At 38.0% G+C, this 10,000-nt stretch overlaps 1 protein-coding gene across 4 annotated transcripts in view; it reads left to right on the forward strand.

Moving 5' to 3' along the window:
• The window catches only part of mllt3 (MLLT3 super elongation complex subunit), a 400,950-nt gene that overhangs the window by 285,012 nt on the left and 105,938 nt on the right, over window positions 1–10,000 (forward strand). The window lies entirely within an intron of this gene.

Genomic DNA, 10,000 nt, shown 5'->3' on the forward strand with positions numbered 1-10,000 from the left:
TTTGTCTGTCCAGGATTTTAAATCACCTGTAGCTCGCAAACCATTTCACCTATTGACTTGAAATCTGGTACACATATAGAACGTCACGTCTACTATCCGCTTTATGGGTGATGATTGTATTACTCTTTTTATCCATCCATCCATCCATTTTCCAACCCGCTGAATCCGAACACAGGGTCACGGGGGTCTGCTGGAGCCAATCCCAGCCAACACAGGGCACAAGGCAGGAAACAATCCTGGGTTTTTATCTTTATTTCATTTTATTGTAGAATCAACTCCTATCTGCGCACACCAGGGCGGCCGTGGGCGGATGCGTATGGTGTATTCACTCCATGTTATCGTGCATTGCGCTGTCACTGGTATTTTGATAAAAGAATTTGAACAACATGTAAGAAGTGTATAAATTATTAAACAGTAAAACATTAACATTTAAGAAGTAAAGTTACATTAAGTACTACTGCAGTGCCTTCGGGTATACCTCATTTTTTGTTTGCTCATTACATGCTTAAATGTATACATTTTTTGGTGCACCTACCCGAGAACACGCGACATATAACCGAGCGTGGGAGAAGCATGGATTTTAAACATGCATTGAGTTTATCTGCTGGTCTCCCTCGTGAAATAACTGGTAATGTTTGACTAAAATCTACAGCGTGTAAAACGACATTACCTCCTATTTTTTTTTTACGATCTCTGAGATCTTGCTTTTTTCGGTTCAAGGCTTCATAAGCTCTTTTATGTTCTATGGTGTACTTATCCCAAGCCATCGTCTTTGAATGTTGCAAGACTTTTGCCTTTTATGTAGATCGGGGTAATTACATTCATTGCATTCCTAGTCTGAATCACAATCCGATTGTATGGGTGGTTACCTGGCACTGTAGGGTTGCTACCCGTCCTTTAAAATACGGAATCATCCCGTATTTGAGAATGAAATTGCTCGTCCCGTTTTGAATCAATACGGGACGGAATTTGTCCCGTATTTTTTTTATCATTTTTTTTTAAAGCAGCGTCTCATGCAAATCATCCCACACGCATTTTGTGAAGATGCCTCCTTTCCTACTTTTGATTGGGTAATACTTGATGCCATCATTAGTTTGATTGGTCTTTTTAACTGTCCAGTGAGGAGGGCGGGTCTTTTAAGTAGAGTCTGCAAACTGTTGGCACTGGGATGTGGCACCCGCTGCAGTATGCGTCCCTTATTTTTTTGTATTAAAAGTGGTAACCCTACCTGGCAGGTAACACTTATGTTTGGTCATGAAGTCGTCTAAAATCAGCCACGTGCCCTCTTTTAATTGTGAGAAGCAGATATATATAGCCAAATTCTCGCGCTTCTTTGCGGCGAAGTACTGCTTTTAATTTTTTAAGAAGAAAGTAAAACCTTTTTAAACGGATCGAAAATATACCAATAACAATTTGTTAAGGATCTGTTTTTTTGTGAACCTCGCTTTTCACAGCTGTCGCGCTACGGCGTGTGTTTCGTTTATTTGACAGTATGTAGATCGTGGTAATTAAATTCATGGCATTCGTTTTCTGAATCACAATCTGACTGTATGGATGGTTACCTGCCAGGTTATGCTTGTGGTTGGTCGGGAAGTCGCCTTACATCCGCCACTTGCCCTCTTTCTGTTCCCAGAAGCTGATCATAGAATGGTTTTAATAGGTTACTTTCAAATAATGCAAAGAGTATGCGACACGTGTTTCTCCTTAATTCTGGGCTCATCAGGCATACACACTCACTGCATCCCCTCTCGAGAATCGAATATCGTCAGCGCCAGAGTTGAAGCCCCTAACGTTGCGGTCAGCAAGTGGGCTAACATCCGCCATGTGCCGTCTTTCAGTTGCGAGAGGCAGATCATAGAATGGTTGAAACTGTTGCCCCTAACGTTGCGCTACGGCATGTGGTTCGTTTATACCTCGTGTCTTCTCATTAAACTTTTATCTCGCGAATATGTTATTGCAATCCGCAGCGGGAGCGTTTCTATAAACTTAATTTAAACTTACGTTTTACACCGTGCTTTGTTTCCCTTATGAACATGCTTGTATGCTTCACTCGCTCCCTTCTCAATTGTTTAATGAATTTTTTGTTCTTCGCTGCTTGCGGCTCCTCCTTCATTTGTCCCTACTGCGTTGTGATTACGTGGGAGGCGTGATGACGTGACACTCAACTCCTCCTCCCACGGCCATCGAGCTGCCGTCCATTACAGTATATTGTGAAAAAAGAGGTTCCAGTTATGACCATTACGCGTTGAATTTCGAAATGAAACCTGCCTAACTTTTGTAAGTAAGCTGTAAGGAATCAGCCTGCCAAATTTCAGCCTTCCACCTACACGGGAAGTTGCAGAATTAGTGATGAGTCAGTCAGTCAGTCAGTCAGTGAGTCAGTGAGGGCTTTGCCTTTTATTAGTATAGATATGTGGATGTGTATATGTATATAGATATGTGTATATATATATATATGTATATATATGTGGATGTGTATATGTATATATATATATATATATGTATATATGTGTATATGTAGATATGTGTATATGTATATTTATGTTTATGTGCGTGTATATTATATATATATAAGACAGCAACACTCAATAACAACACAATTACATTGACAATCATGTTACGTTATTTTTAAAATGTTTCCTTTTCTTTTTCATAACCTCTTTAACACACTACTTCTCCACTGCGAAGCGCGGGTATTTTGCTAGTTATATATATGTAAAAGACAGCAACACTCATAACAATGACATCACAATTACATTGACAATCATGTTACGTTATTTTTAAAATGTTTCCTTTTCTTTTTCATAACCTCTTTAACACACTACTTCTCCGCTGCGAAGCGCGGGTATTTGGTAGTATGTATATATTAGTGCTGGGCGGTATACCAGTTCATACCGAAAACCGTGTTTTATTTTTTTTATGATATGGATTTTTCTTATACCGCAACACCGGTTTAAATTTCCTAAACGACATTCGGAACGTGGCGCAGCGGGAAACTGTTCAAGTGAGGACCTTTTTCACCGCTACACCGCTAAACACAGATTTGTTGCACAGGGGCTCTTTTTCAGTGCTACTGCACTAAATAGGTAGTGGTAGTGTAGGTATTGCGTGGTGAAAATGGACAGAGAACATTCCGAAATTGAAGCTGACGATAAAGTTGAACATAATGACACAGAAGAACTTTTGCCGAAAATTGGAATCACGTCCGTTTCCTTGTCCTTGGTTTTAAAAGGTCAGATGTGGACCATTATGTTCAAATGTGTAAATACTGTTTCTATACTACTGGATAATACTGCAAGCCAAGTTGTACTTGTTTTATTTGTTTTCAATACAGTGTAATTTACCTGGGTACTGTATAATAGTGTGATGACATGTTGATTTTATTCTCGACATTTCCACTTTAATCTCGATGCTTTTGATGAGAATAAAGTCACCATGTTGACTTTATTCTCGACATTTCTATTTTATTCTTGCCGTTTATGTCAAGATTAAAGTCGACATGTTGACTTTATTCTCGAAATTTGTCATTAAAGTAGAACATATAAAAATCATGTATAAAAATGTATAAAAATCATCTTCTCTATTATAAGGATTGTATAGCTCAAATCAAGTCTAATTATTACACTCAGTTAATTACTCGTAATACAGGTAACACCAAGACTTTGTTTTCTTTACTTAATAATGTTACACAACCTCCAGACTCTTTACCATCACACCTTTACTCAACTGCTTTCTGTAATTCTCTTATGTCTTTTTTCAACGAGAAAATCCAAAAGATACATCAGCACCTTGGTCCAGATCCTCTCTATATTCCTTCTGAACTACACTCGCCTATTCACTTTTTCTCTTCTTTCCAGCTTCCCACTTCCTCTGAAATTTCAGATCTCATCTGCAAATCCAAGTCATCTACTTGTCAGCTGGATCCCCTGCCTACAGTTCTGGTTAAAACCTGCCTCCCTTCTCTAGTCCCTCTCATTTCTGCCATCATTCACTCTTCTCTCAGCTACTGGTATTATTCCCTCATCTTTTAAAACTGCTGCTATAACCCCAATACTAAAAAAACCTGGTGCTGATCCTACTAATTTCAATAATTTTCGCCCCATTTCTAACTTGCCCTTATCTCCAAAATTCTTGAAAAAATAGTAGCTATCCAACTTCACACCCATTTATCTCACAATAATCTATATGAAAAGTTCCAGTCTGGTTTTCGCCCCCTTCATAGTACAGAAACGGCACTTGTTAAAATTACTAATGACCTCCTTATGGGCTGCTGATTCTGGTCTAATCACTATTCTCATCCTCCTTGATCTGAGTGCGGCCTTTGATACTATTTGTTATACCACTCTCCTTAATAGATTATCTCTGATTGGCATTACCCACACTCCACTTGATTGGTTTAGATCCTACCTCTTAGGCCGCACTCAGTTCATACAACTTAAAACCTTCACATCCCAACCCACCACTGTTACTTCTGGGTGCCCCGGGGCTCTGTCCTGGGGCCTCTTCTTTTTATTATTTACCTTCTTCCCCTTGGCAATATTTTTCGCAAATAAAACATTAATTTTCACTGTTATGCTGATGACACCCAGCTCTACCTTGCTGGTAATCCCACCTCCTCTTTTCCACCACCCTCGCTTATTGACTGCATTGCTGAAATTAAATCCTGGTTTTCTTCGAATTTTCTTAAATTAAACAGTGACAAAACTGAGGTTCTCCTCATTGGTTCAAATCATCATTGTCCAAAACCAATAATCTTTCTCTTATTATTGATGACTTTGTTGTTTCCCCATCATCTCAGGTCAAGAGTCTGGGGTGTCATCCTCGACAGTACTCTATCCTTCCAATCTCACATTAATAACATCACCCGGTCTGCTTACTTCCACCTACGTAATATTAATCGCATTCGCCCCTCCCTCACTCCTCACACCACTGCCATTCTTGTTCATCAGTCTTGTCACTTCTCGGCTGGATACTGCAATTCACTCCTCTTTGGTCTCCCCGAATAAATCTCTTCATAAGCTTCAGTTAGTCCAGAATTCTGCAGCACGTACATTACTCAAATCCCATCTATTCACCATATACTCCGGTCTTGCAGCAGCTTCATTGGCTCCCGTATTAAGTTTCGTATTGATTTTAAGATTCTACTATTAACATTTAAGGCCATCCATAACCTCGCCCCTCCATATCTGTCTGACCTTCTTCATGTTGCCATTCCATCCCGTAACCTTAGATCCTCTTCCTCCACCCATCTGACTGTCCCTCCCGCCCGTCTAACCACCATGGGGAGCAGAGCTTTCAGCCGTTCTGCTCCCAAGCTCTGGAATTCATTGCCTGTGGATCTCCGAAATATCAAATCATATTCATCCTTCAAATGTAAACTTAAAACGCTATCTGTTTAAAATGGCTTTTTCTTTCCTCCTGATTATAATGGTTTTGTTTGGCTTTAATTTCTACATTTTCTGATGTTTTAAGTTTTTTATAATTGTGTCTTTTATTTAATTATTTAATTATTTATTTATTTATTGTTGTTCGGTGTCCTTGAGTTCCCTGAAAGGCGCCTTGTATAAATAAAATGTATTATTATTATTATTATTATTAACATCGTAAACTAAACTTCATCATAAAATGAATATTTAATTTACTAGATTTTCTCAAACCCCGTCATAAGTTATATAGCACATTAAATGCTTTGTGTTAAGTGTTCCCCGAGCTTCTTAAACTGACTTCCTCTTGCACTAAGAGGAGGCGCCGGCAGCGATCGCCACACAGAATACATTCACTTCATGATATTCCTGCTCTCTGAACATTTAGAATGCTAAGATAAATACTTGATATAATTTTCATTGTGAAATGCATTCAAGCATGCTTTAATCATGTGGGGGCACCGCAGCTCGGATGTTGCACTGCTGGCTCACAGTAAGGGTGTCTCGGATGTACCCTGGCTTGCATTTGCATGTTTTTCTGGTGGGTTTACTCGGCGTGCTTCAGTTTCCTTTCAAAGTCATATAGGATGTGGGGTTTTGTTATGCTATATTGACCCTGCTAGTGTATGTTTTGCTTGTATTCACCCTGCGATGTACTGGTGACTCGTTCAGGGATGGGCGCAACCCTGAATGGATGGCATAATTAAACATGAATAACGAAGATATTTTTAAAGTTCTGAACACTCCGTGGGCTAAGTTTATAACTAGTTTTAATTTCACAAAGACGTTTATCGTGTGGTGATTGGTTATGTGGAGAAAGAAAAAGGAAGGATAGTAACTGGGGTTTTGGTACGTCAGATAGAGACAGCACGCGTGCAATAAAGAAAGCCCGCTCAGAAGAACATGCATTGAATTCTGTGTTCGTGTCTCTGACCACCAGATCACAAACCCAACATTTACACAATATTTAAGTTAAACCTGTGCGATACCCATTCATACATTCCAGTTTTTTAGGAGCCTCGTCACACCTGCCATAAAGTTCTCTACACTGAACATACACCTGGGGACCCCCTTACTGCGAGGGAGCAGCACTACCGCCTCACTACCGTGCATGTTTAATACCTGCTTTAATGCATTTCATCATGAAACTGATACCAAGTATTTATCTTAGCATTCTAAATTTTCAGAAAGCAAGAATATTATGAAGTGAATGGATTCTGTGCGGTGATCGCTGTCTCATCTTAGTGCGGAGGAAGTCAGTTTAAGAAGCGTAGTGATTAACAACTGGGTCGGGGAACACTTAACACAAAGCATTTAATGTGCTGCATTAACTTATGACGGGGTTTGACAAAATCTAGTAAATTAAACATTGATTTTAGGAAGAAGTTTAGTTTATGACATTCTACTTTAATTATGAAGGAAACTATGAGAATAAAGTGGAAATGTCGACTTTATTCTCGACATATAGTTTGTTTTTTTCTTCCCTGTGTCCGTATTTTTTTTTTCTTCACCATGGCCCTAATATGATTGTATAGGGCTATACCACAAATAGCATTATAAATGCAAGTTGCAGTTTTATTATTTATGCATATAGATTAGCTTGAAGCAAGGTCCATATTATGCAGTTTGCCTAAATGATGGTTTAGTTGGTAAAGATGTCATCACCAAGTTGCACCTTGTTTTATTTTATTTTAATTTGGTGAATACTGTGTAATGCACCTGGGCTTGAATCCTTGAAGTAATAGTGCAACTATCAGTAATAATACTATTATTTATTTTATTGTTGTTATTTATTAGTTTAAATATTATGCAGTTTAATGATGGTGAAGTTGTTTAAAAAGTCACTTTAAACGTGTCAGTGGACAGAGATTGTTACATTAACAGAAAGTGTAGTTGGTTTACAAAAAATATTTACTATTTATTCCTTTTCTAAGACATGTTCAGCTGCAATACAACTTTTGACAAGCACTTCTGGATATTTTACTAAGTCTAAATGCCTCTTTGGATGGTTGAAAATATGTTGTCAAAATTATAGTTTAAGTTTTTTGCAAAATTTGTTCAATAAAAAGGTTCTATATTTTGACTGCATCTGTCATGCAATGTGATTCCTTCTCTTCATTAGTGCCACCCCCTTGAAAACTATCACTTTATGGGGCCATGCAAACCTGTATTAATACTTGTGTGCACATTAAAATGTTTTTTTTGTACAATGTACAGTGCTCTTGACAGTGGAATAGGTTATTCTTAGCCAGTAATTGCAGTGGAAAATGTGGTTAACATCCACTCATGCATGGGGAAGAAAATACCGTCGAATACCGTGAAACCGGGATAATTTAGAAAAATACCGTGATATAGAATTTTGGTCATACCGCCCACCCCTAGTATAAGTATATACATATATATATATATATATATATATATGTATATGTATATGTATATGTGTGTGTGTGTATATATATATATATATATATATATATATATATATATATATATATATATATATATATATGTATGTGTGTGTGTGTATATACAGTAATCCCTCGCTACTTCGCGGTTCAGTTTTCGCGGATTCACGACTTCGCAGATTTTATATGTAAGCAAATCTAAATATATAACGTGCATTTTTCGCTGCTTCGTGGGTTTCTGCGGACAATGGGTCTTTTTACTTCTGGTACTTGCTTCCTCAGTTGGTTTGCCCAGTTGATTTCATACAAGAGATGCTATTGGCGGATGGCTGAGAAGCTACCCAATCAGAGCATGCAGTTAAGTTCCTGTGTGCTGCTGATTAGCTCAGCGACGGAGTGCTCATCTCACTCATTCAGCATTAACGTGCTACTGCTTCAGGGGCCGTGTCCAAGCGCCAACAGAAGATAGGTTAGGTTTAGGTTAGGTTTCTTTATTTGGTCATGTTTACACAGGAAAACATGAAATTTGCCTTCTCAGTTGCATCTAATAACAGGTAACAGACAGAATGAAATAAAACAGACAAATAGAAATAAGAAAGGTTAAGGTAAGGCAGTTAGATAAAACATATTTATACCAAAAAAAAAAAAAAAAGGTAACAGGATATATATCAAAACCTTAAACATTATCTCCGATATTTCTTATTGAAAAGTCGTATGGCACTAGGAAAAAAGGAGTTTCTGGAGCGATTTGGGTGGGTTTTCAAAGCAACTATCCTTCCTGATTTACTGAAGTTTAGTTCTACATGTAATGGATGTCTGTCATCAGTTGAGATGATTTCCAGTTTCTTTAACATTGCCCTCTGACACACACTAGTCAAATCATCTACATCAGCCCCAATAACTTTAGCTTCATACTTCGTAATCTGCTGGAGCATTTTTGAGTTTTGGTTTGTCAGACTATTAAACCAGGCAATGAAACTGAAAGTGATCACGGACTGGATCATACTACGATAGAAGGACAACATGAGGTCCTTGTCTACTTTAAATAGTTTGAGTTTATGGAGGAGAAATAAGCGCTGGTTGCATTTAGAAAATAATTTTTTTGTATTTGTATTCCAGTTAAGATTGTTATCTAGGTAAGTTCCTAAGTATTTATATTCATTCACTATTTCTACCTCCTCTCCCAGAACTACAATAGGTGAACATACAGATTTCTGTCTCTTAAAATCAAATATCATTTCTTTGGTCTTTTTTACATTCAGAGTGAGAGAGTTTTTATTGCACCAATTTACCATACAGTCCACTTGATTTAGATAGCGGCTTTCATTCTCCCCAGATATGCATCCTATGATCATGGTGTCATCCGCATACTTAATAATGGAGCAGTGGTCATTGTTCTGTCTCAGGTCACTTGTGTACAGAGTAAACAGTAATGGTGATAAGACACACCCCTGTGGACTTCCTGTGTTTGAATGAAGAGCTTTTGAAAACGTGTCCTGAACTTTAACTGTCTGTGAACGATTTAAAAGAAAGTTCTGAATCCATAGTGTGATAAATGGGTTTACATCCATACTGTTTAATTTCCCAGTCAGTATATGAGGCTGTATAGTATTGAACGCTGAAGAAAAATCCAAAAATAGTGCTCTGACATATGAACCAGGCTGATCAAGAAAGGTATAGATTTGATGTAAGATAACAAGCAGAGCATCTTCCACACTTCTGTTTGCACAATAAGCAAATTGATTGTTGTCTTGAAAAGACTTTGTTTCTGTCATTAAAATGTTTTTCACCAAGTGTTCAAAGCATTTCATTGGAATAGATGTAAGTGCCACTGGTCTGTAATCATTTAAACAGCTTGGCCTAGAAACCTTAGATACAGGGGTAATGATTGATTGTTTCCACAGATTTGGTACAATACCACAGGTCAGAGAGCAGTTAAAAAGCAAATGAAAAACTGGGGAGATCTGCTTAGAGCAAGACTTTAAGAGCCGACCTGATATGCCGTCTGGTCCCACTGCACTGTTTGTTTTGGCCTTCCACAAGCCTTTTTCCACTTCAGTTAAACTGAACCCAATCACAGCAGAATACCTGGTGTTTTTATAAAGCATCTCCTTTATTTCTGTATTTTGGGTGCTGAAATCACTTGTTTCAAATCTGGCATAAAAGTTATTC

Source organism: Erpetoichthys calabaricus, chromosome 7 (assembly GCF_900747795.2).
Source record: "Erpetoichthys calabaricus chromosome 7, fErpCal1.3, whole genome shotgun sequence".
NCBI classification, from domain to species: domain Eukaryota; kingdom Metazoa; phylum Chordata; class Cladistia; order Polypteriformes; family Polypteridae; genus Erpetoichthys; species Erpetoichthys calabaricus.